This window comes from Rana temporaria, chromosome 1 (genome assembly GCF_905171775.1).
Source record: "Rana temporaria chromosome 1, aRanTem1.1, whole genome shotgun sequence".
Taxonomy (NCBI): Eukaryota; Metazoa; Chordata; class Amphibia; order Anura; family Ranidae; genus Rana; species Rana temporaria.
This window is the reverse complement of record NC_053489.1, coordinates 443,423,748-443,433,952: the sequence shown is the minus strand read 5'-3', so window position 1 is coordinate 443,433,952 and position 10,205 is coordinate 443,423,748.

Sequence of the window (10,205 nt, the reverse complement as noted above, 5' to 3'; positions counted from 1 at the left end):
AAAACACACAGAGAAATTGTTACTCCATGGGTATGACTACATAATGTTATGGTTGGGATATATATAGGTGAATTTGATATAAATTATCAGGCAAGCAAAATGTTTTACTTGAGATAATAGATAAAAAAAAGTTTAGCTATATGGAGATATATACTGTATATAAATATATATAATGTAAATAATAATTACTTCTCTCTGTGGCATGTCTCTATGGTTGTTTTTGGCTGTAGTCTGTATTTTGATAGCCCTTTTTTTGCAGCGTTCAACTTTGTGTAAAATACTGATGATTTACAGTATTAATAAAGCAAAATAAAAATAATAAACAAAACCAACATTATGGGCCATATTCTCAGAAGAGTTACGACGGAGTATCTCAGGATACTCCGTCGTATCTCTCTTTTTTGACCCGCGTATCTATGCGAGTGATTCCTAGAATCATTTTCGCATAGATACGCTTAAGATCCGACATGTGTAAGTCACTTACACTGTCGGATCTTAAATGTAATTCGCCACCGGCCGCTAGGTGGCGTTTACGTTCAGGTCTCATTTGTTTATGCAAATGAGCCTGATACGCCGATTCCCGAACGAAATCGCGTCGCGTAACCGTCGCTTACGTCGTTTGCGTAAGCGTAAGGTTACCCCTGCTATATGAGGGGTAACCTTACGCCAGTCCCACGTATGCCATGTTAAGTATGGCGTCGGGTCCGCGTCGTCTTTTCCCGTCGGGTACGTCGTTTTCCTAAGTCGTTCTTGAATACGACTTTACGTCAATGACACACACGTCGGCGTCATTGACGTTTTCCGCCGAGAACTGGAGCATGCGCACTGGGCTATTTTAAGGGGGCGCGCTTAATTTAAATATAAGCCGCCCCCTTTGAAATACGCGGGGATACGCCAGGTCTTTTACACTACGCCTCCGCAAACTACGGAGCAAGTGCTTGAGGAATACGGCACTTGCTCCAGTAAGTTGCGGCGGCGTAGTGTAAATAGCTTACGCGATGCCGCCGCAGAATATTGGAGAATCTGGCCCTTTTTTTGTATGTTGTCTTATATTTATTGAACAGATGGTTTAAAGGATCAAGGTCATGGATGGAAAAATGTTGGTAACTTCTGGGATAGTGAAACAAAATTATTGGAATCAGGTATTCCAGTCAATAAGGATACATTTCTTGTTGTTATTCTCAGTAATCAATATAGAGGAAAACAGGGTCTTTTATTCCATGACCACCTTTAGAATGTTCATACTGTGATAAAGCTTTTATTTGAGCCTTTAAAAAAAATATATACAGGAGCTACACAGACAGATGCAAAAATGTGCAGCACTCAACCAATTTAATCCAAACAAACCCACTTTATCAGGGTAGGGATTACCCACTGTAATGCAATTTGCCAGCTGTTTATATGACATATATGAGAGAGCCTCAAATATAATATTATTTTGTAACAGAATGACATATATTAAAAAACAAAAAGCGTTTTTTTTTTAAAGTCACAAGGTGATATCACCACTTTATGTATATTGTAAAATGTTAATGTAGTTCAAAGCTCAGTTCCGGACACCATCCTTTCTCATGTTTTTTTAGTTACTAATAACCTGCTATATCTATGTGTCTTGGGTACTTTTACTCCCACTAACTTTTTAAATTGAAATGGAATATTGCAACAAAAGCAATTTATTATTTTATCAATCAATGGTATAATGATATTTATCTTTGTTTTGGCTGTAGATTTTATAGACCAATTAGCGTGCGTGAAAATACAACTTTGATGAGTGTCCACCTCAATTAATGAAGTTATTTCTGTTAAACATTGTGATTAACAGATTAAGTACCTCTAGTGCCGCGTACACACGATTGGAATTTCCGATGAAAAAAGTCCATGTGTGGGCCCCATCGGACTTTCCGATGGAAAAAAATCCTATCGGAAATTCCGATCGTGTGTACGGGGCATTAGGCTTTGGGGCCACAAGTTTACTCTAAAGCTTTAAATTAATATAATTAAAATTGCAGTATTTTTATACCTTTAGGTTTTTGTCTGGCCAAACCAGTGAATTGCTTTCCACTAATTAAATGAATAACCTGTTTGGTGGTCCAGTTTATGTGGTCCCTAATAAAAAAAAACTTATTACCGGTTATGCCGCGTACACACGATCGGTCAAACCGATGAGACCGGTCTGATGGACCATCGGTTATTTATCCATAGGTTAAAAAAAAGCAATCTTGTTTTAAATTTAACCGATGGATACCTAACCGATAGGGAAAAAACGATCGTTTGTAGGCACGTCCATCGGTTAAAAACCCACGCATGCTCAGAATCAAGTCGACGCATGCTTGGAAGCATTGAACTTCGTTTTTTTTAGCACGTCGTTGTGTTTTACGTCACCGCGTTCTGACACGATCGTTTTTTTAACCGATGGTGTGTACGCACGACGGATCATCAGTCAGCTTCGTCGGTTAACCGATGAAAACGGTCCATCAGACCGTTTTCATCGGATGGACCGATTGTGTGTACAGGACATAACCGTAGAAGAAAACACCCCAGAAACAAAGGACATAATTCCCTTTTGCGGAATCATCACAGAACTGATAAATCACTCGGTTTTCCATTTTTATGTATGTTAATCCTAGCTTATGAGGTCTAATTTGGGATCTAAAACCAATACCTGTCAATATATGTTTATAATGGGACCCTTATAAAGTAATATTGCCATCAGATCTCAAATGTATAATAAATCAGTGGATTAAGTTGGAAAATTATACAATTGAATAGACAAAAGGGCAACTGTTGAGGGGTTTAGACATGTTAAGGGTGAATAGGAAGAAATTAATTGTATTTTAAAGTGGGGTATTAAAAAAGAAAAGAGGTTTTCAACCTATCGTGATCTTTCATAGAAGTAAAAAATAGTGACATCACAGGACACTAAGGTCAAATGACTAATATATGAAAGGATTATTTTTGGTGAGAAGATGGGAAAATTAGACCTGCTAATTTGAAACTGGGTATAGTTAAAAGATCTGAAATAAAAGATATAAAATTACCTGACTGCTGACTGTGCTATGGCCTGCGTAACATGAAAACGAAAAGGTCACGAAAAATACATAAAAGTAGTTCAGCAGCGCTTAGAAAATATAGGTAATCCTGTAATGGAATGTTTGTGATTCTTTGTTTCTCAACCTTCTAAGGTTATGTTCCAAATAGAGTGATGCTGCCACCTTCTGGACTAATTGTAGAATGGTCTAAAAATATATAGCATTGGTATTTCAGGGAAAAAATATAAACCTACATCCATATTAACAAAAACGATGACACATTTCACAATAGTTAAGTCATTGTCATTATATTAATCTATATAGAAATGTCAAGTGTGTTGGCACATTTGCAGCCAGATTTTGAGACACTATGTATTTCTACTCCCTTCCTGCCCGGGGCCAATTTTCAGGTTTCATCGCTATCACACTTTGATTGACACGGCCAGGCAACACTATACCAAAATTAGATTTTTAACATTTTGTTCACACAAATAGAGCTTTCTTTTGGTAGTATTTAATCACCTCTGGGTTTTTCATTTTTTTGCTTAATGAAGAAAGACACTGGAAATTTAGAAAAAATTATAATTTCTGTTATAAAACTTTGCAAATAAATAATCTTTCTTTGTAAATGTCGTTTTCTTTGTAAACATAACCCAAATCATTGTATATTATTTAGTCTATAGGAATGTTATAGAGTCCACAAACTATGGTATATACTTGTATATATGTAAATTGTTAAATTCTGATGTACTGTACTCATTTTTGGAGGCATAGAAATGCCAGGACAGTACAAATTTCCCCCCCAATTACCCCCTTTTGGAAAGTAGGCAGTCCAAGGTATTTGGAAAGTGGCATGGTGAGTTTTTTTGTAATTTTTTGTCACAATTTTATGGAAAATTAAGAAATAACTATGTTTTTATAATGTTGTGGTGGTGATCAGGGACACTAACTGGTGACAGAATGTAAAAAAAAAAAAAATTGATATATATATCCCTTACTTTCATAGTGTGTTTTGTTGTGATTAGCTGTGATTGGCCACAGCTAATCACATGGTACAGATGGGCTTTATGTACCATGTGGTCCAATGACAGGGATCAACACAATAGTACACAATGATTGGCATGAATGGAAGCCATCTATTGTGTACAATTGTATGATCACATGGTACTGGCAGTGGCCTGGTACTGTGATCTGTGGGTGTAGGGCCCGCCTGAGGCACGGTCTGTGGAGGGCGTCATATGGATGTCCACCCAGAGCTAGAGAATGCCTACCTGGCTATAGGGTGGGCAGGAACTGGTTAAATTGGTTACATTTAGTTTTTCTAAAAAATGCATTACCATACAATGTTAATCTTTAACCGTTTGTTAAGGCAGTGTATATATCTAGTGTACAACTGGTAAGAAAGATCTGCCAGTACATTACAGACAAGTTATTTATGGCAACATAACGTCACAGCCCACTCCTTAACTCCTTAACATTACATTAGAATGGGACAGCTACATAAGATTTTTCAGCAAATAAAAGGTAAAGTAGTAATTTTTAATCCTTTTTTAAAGTTATACTACTGAATGGGAACATTTAACATAAAGTAAATGTTATCCCAATTTAGCTGAAAAAGTGAAAATACACTTTAACCACTTTAGCCCCAGAAGGAAGTTCACTCTCCCTCCCTGCAATCTTCTAGGACACGTCACAGGTCCCAGAAGATTTTTCGTAGGGATTCATGTGCACTGACTTGCTCCTAATGGAAGGCGTACACGTCTTCTTAACACAAGACAAGTGGGCGTGTTGTTTTGTTTTTTTCTTCATCAACCGGACGTGACCTGTGACGTGGGTGTGGGGCTCCGCCCCCACGTTGTCCGCGAACTGATTGGCTGCGCCTCTCCCATGTGGAGCGCACAGCTCCGGTTGTGACATGCACCGGTTTGTGCGCTCCACTGTCCTTGTTCTATGACTGGCTGGCCAGAGGGACATGCTGGCAGACTGATGGTGCACATGATCGGGCCGCTCGGTGTTCTGAATGGAGATTGGGCACCCATTCTTAGACCGATCAGTCATGGCCATTTCCGGGTCTTGGAGCGTACGTTTTGGACGCCAATGCGGAAGTAGGAAGTTTGTTTTGGAACGCACGCGGCTTTACACGCACAGCAATGAGCGGGGTCTCACGTAAGCACCATTACCTGTGCCTATATTTAAGCGCAGTGGAAGTGGGGGTCAGATGTATGCCCCTGTAGAAGTCTTGGCGGACGAAACCGGTCGGGCACATACACTGGTCCTAACCATTTCCATACTGCACAATTTGTGTATGAATTTATGATATTCTAAAAAAAATTTATGTGGTTTTGGATGAGAATTTTTTATTTTGGATTCAGTGTTTGGTTTTTTTCCTGAATTTTTTTTCATTAATTAAATTTTCAACTTTTTTACACTATGAGGAGCTAGCTGTTCTCCTTGTCTTCCCTTTTTTCTCTTTTCTCCTACCATTGTGAGTTCCTTATAGGCGCTGCACTTTTGTTTATTTATTTGGTCCCAGAAGATTGCCTGGCCAATCGCAGCACGCAGAGTGACTTGCACATGCGCAGTGCATGCCAGGTTGTGAAGCCACAGCCGGGTGCTCACAGTAGTGATGCCAGCGCCGCAGACAGGAGGGGAAGAGGAGGGGAGCTTCGTTCGCCCGCATCGCTGGACCACGGGACAGGTGAGTGTTTGATTATTAAAAGTCAGCAGCTAAATTTTGTAGCTGTTGACTTCTAAATCAATGTAACTCCGCTTTAAGAATGCTTTCAGAAATAGAAGTGTTAATAGTTTATTTATAGCAATTAACAAAATGGAAAGTAAATGAACAGAAGAGAAATCTAAATCAACTTAATATGTGATGTGATCACCCTTTGCTTTCAAAACAGCGTAAATTCTTCAATTTTTCTAGGCACACTTACATACAGATTTTGAAAGAACTTGGCAGGTAGGTTGTTCCAAACATCTTGGAGAACCAACCACAGCTCTTCTGTGGATGTAGGCTGCCTCAAATCCTTCTGTATCTCTCCCCTGCTGCCATTTTTCTGCACCCAAGTTCCTATGTAATTGTGCATAGGACGTGGACACAAGGCTCAGCGACTTAACTATGCACAAAACCATAGGAACTGGGGTGCTGTAATGTGTAAGTTAGCCATAGAGAACTGTAGAGGGCCAGAATACACCTGTCTGGGGGAACCATTAAAGGGTCACGAAAGGATTTTTTTTTTTTAGCTAAATAGCTTCCTTTACCTTACTGCAGTCCTGGTTTCATGTCCTCATTGCTCGTTTTTGCTCTGATGTTGCTGTAATTCTTCTCTGTTCTGGACACTTCCTGGTTGTCTGTTTCCTGATCACCACAGTACTGGGAGATTCTAGTTTCATTTTCCAAACCATCACTGCTCTATGGCTCTGTACATGCACAGAGGCAGGATAACATGCAAAAACGAAACTAGATGCAAAAACGAAACTAGAGGTACATTATATGATTGATTTTTATGTATTTTTAATCAATTTTAAAAGGAATCAGTTAACTATTATGTCTCTATACCCTGTAAACAGTGGGGTGGATTCAGTAAGCAATTGCGTCTGCGTATCCATAGTTACGCAGCACAATTGCTTAATTGCGCCGGCGTAACGACTTTTCTGTATTCAGAAAGCTCGTTACGCCGACTGCAGCCTAAGATATGACTGGCATAAGGCTCTTATGCCGTCGTATCGTAGGCTGCATTCTTACGATGGTCGCTAGGTGGCGTTCCCGTAGTGGTCAGCGTAGAGTATGCAAATTGCATACTCACGCCGATTCACATCCGTACGCGTGCCCTGCGTACGCATTTTACGTCGTTTGCGTTCGTCGGGTTCCACGTAAGGCTGCTCCTGCTATTAGCAGGGGCAGCCAATGCTAAGTATACCCGTCGTTCCCGCGTCGCGATGTTTGAAAATTACGTTGTTTGCGTAAGTGAACCGTGAATGGCGCTGGACGCCATTTACGTTCACGTTAAAGCAAATGACGTCCTTGCGATGTCATTTGCCGCAATGCAGTTTCCCGACAGAGCATGCACACTACGTTCGGCGCGGGAACGCGCCTAATTTCAATGATCCACGCCCCCTACGGGATCATTTAAATTACGCGTGCTTACGCCAGCCATTTTTACGGAGCGCCCACGCAAATTACGGAGCTACTGCTTCGTGAATGAAGCGTAGCGCAGGTAATTTACGAAGGCGCAGTGTTAAAACGGTACGCTGCGCCTCCGTAAGAGTGCGCGCCCCTACCTGAATCCACCCCAGTCATTTCAGCAAAAAAAAAAATGTTTCCTTTACAACTCCTTTAAGACTCCTGCATGCCTACTTACGAACTCTGAGACCTCTTAAGACCACTGTTGCAATAAGTTTGAATTTATGTGCTAGCTGGGGCCATATGTTTGCTCCCATGCCCTCTCTTCCAGAGTCTATCTATGATTTCCCCTTGGCTGCATCTGATTCTGCACAGCTGATGATGAAGAGGAATGTATACTGTTGTCAGGAACCATAAATCAGACGGAGACAGAAAATGCAGTTAAAAATCACATCTTTTAATATAATGGTAAAAACTGGTTAAAATAGGAAATGTAGTCAAAAACATAGCCAAAGCGGGTAGTCAGAACAAGCCAGTAAATCAGGAAGCCATATATTAGCATAGTCGGAGGCAGCAGGCAGGATCAGGAACCAGAAGGGACGCCAACCAGGCAAGTCTTCAACAGGAACACATCAGGCCCCGTACACACGTCCGAGGAACTCGACGGGCAAAACACATCGTTTTGCTCGTCGAGTTCATTGTGAAGCTGCCGAGGATCTTGGCGAGCCAAGTTTCCCCGTTGACTAACGAGGTAATAGAGAACATGTTCTCTATTTGGCCCGACGAGATCCTCGTCGGTTTCCTCGGCCGAAAGTGTACACACGGCCGGGTTTCTCGGCAGAATACAGCTCCGATCGAGTTTCTGGCTGAATTCTGCTGAGAAACTCGGTCGTGTGTGTAAGGAATGTGAAATAATGGAATATTATATGTTTGACATTGGCTACTCCATTTTAGATTTAAGGCTCCATTTCGCATAACATAGGTCTCTTAGAGACAATACAATATGTGCTTTATTCTTGTTTTTCTTCTAACATTTAAGCGTTGTGGTTTTTGTCATAGATACAAATAGATTATGTGTTAAACGGCTAGTTCCGGCGCAGGCATTCTGTATGCAAGTAACTTGTTCCGCAATCCTCTGAAGCTTGTAAATTGTTCCTCAATTCTCTGAAACTTGTAAGACTGAAACTTGTGAAAAGAGGAACATCTGTATGTGTATAAGTACTGTGGAAAATATAAGCAATTTGCAATCATTGATACAACATAAGTCGTCTGTGTCTTTAATTGTCCGACCGGTGAGGGGGCATCCACCTGTCCAAGGTCCAGCCTAGGCAACAACGGAACCAGAACCGAACCTAACAGTGTGTACGGGGCCTCAAAGATTCTCCAGATATGTTTGACCAAGGTGAAGGCATGGAAGGACTGAACCAGGCCGTTTAAATAGCCAGAAGGGGCTGGCTGTGGGCTGGACTGACGAGCAGGAAGTGATCACCAGGTGAGCCATTGTGGAACGATGAGTATTGGCAATTAACAGCACTGAGCAACCCGAGCACTGAGAAGGAAAGGCTGAGAGCCCAGCCCTGACAACTGTTCATGTTTCACTAGTAGGTACACAAGAAGCTTCAGCACCCGATCCACAAAAGCAAGCTTGGTGGATCATATGTTCAGCACGGGAGTCAGCATGATTTTTTTCCCGCTAGTTTTTCTGATTTTTATAAAGGATGTCAGTCTGTCAAGGTTTGGGGAGGGGTATTGGAACGCTCTTGGTTCTAGGGACTTGGTCTCCGTAGAAGCACTTTTTCTTGAGCAACATTCTGGAACATAAGCAGTGGCTTATGTCAACAATCAGGGAATAACCAGATGTCTCAGCTCAAAAAGAAGCTGATTAGATTCTGGCTTGGGTGGATCTTCCTGTTCCAGTCCTCTGCACCGTGCACATCCAGACATGGAAAATTGGTGAGGGAACCCATTGGCGTTGTTTTGTTATGGATGTCAGTTACCACTGCTTAGGAAGCATGATCATTGGCAGTGTAGATGAATGTGGACCTGGGCAGGGCTCTAATTCTGGAGGTGCAACGTTTCAGGCTTTGTAAAGGCAGGAAGGTCCATGGGAGAACGAAGTATGTTGTTCTTCCATGTCAGCAGATGCCTGTGATACCCCCAGCAATATGTGATGCTGGCAGCCTGCAAAGCCCTTGTTAATGAATACAATCAGGATCCAGAGGGAGACATCTGGGTAGAGCATTATATGACTCCATCAAGTCCAGAGTCTCTTTCGCCATGGATTATGCCAGTATGCCTTTTTTTTCTGAAAAACTTATACTAGGCAGAGTATATCATGGGATTGCACATTATTGGGGTTGCAGAAGCCAGGGGTCTCCATACAATTCAATAGTCTCCATGACCCCTGGTCCCAATATTGTACTGAAAATACACAGGACTAGGCCTTATATCTGAAGCCTATGCCCGACTATTAGATACATTTCTACATTGCTATTTAGAAGTGGATAGGAGGTAGTCTAAGGCCCCGTACACACGACCGGATCTGTCCGTTGGGATTTATCCGCGGATCAGTTCCAGCAGACAAATCCGGTCGTGTGTACGGCCTAGCGGAGATTTTTCGGCGGAGATTTCTCCAGCCGACGGTTTTCAAGCGGATAAAAATTTCTTAGCATGCTAAGAAATCTATCCGCTGGAAACCTGTCCATTGGACTGATCCGGTCGTCTGTACAGACTCACTGGATAAGTCCAAGCGATCCCCATCCCTTGCATGCGTCGAAGTGATTCGACGCATGCGTGGAAGTATTCCAGGGTCGCGCACGTCGCCGCGTCATCATCGCGGCGACGGCGCGGCACGTCACCGCGTATGTTTTCCGCTGGGATTTTGATCTGATGGTGTGTACAGCCCATCAGATCAAAATCGGGAGAAGAAATGTCCACTGGAAACGGTCCGGCGGACCATTTCCAATGGATATCCACTCGTCTGTACGAGGCCTTAGGACCCATCTCAAACGATATATGGGATGACATCCTCCAGTCTGTAGAGGTAGTAT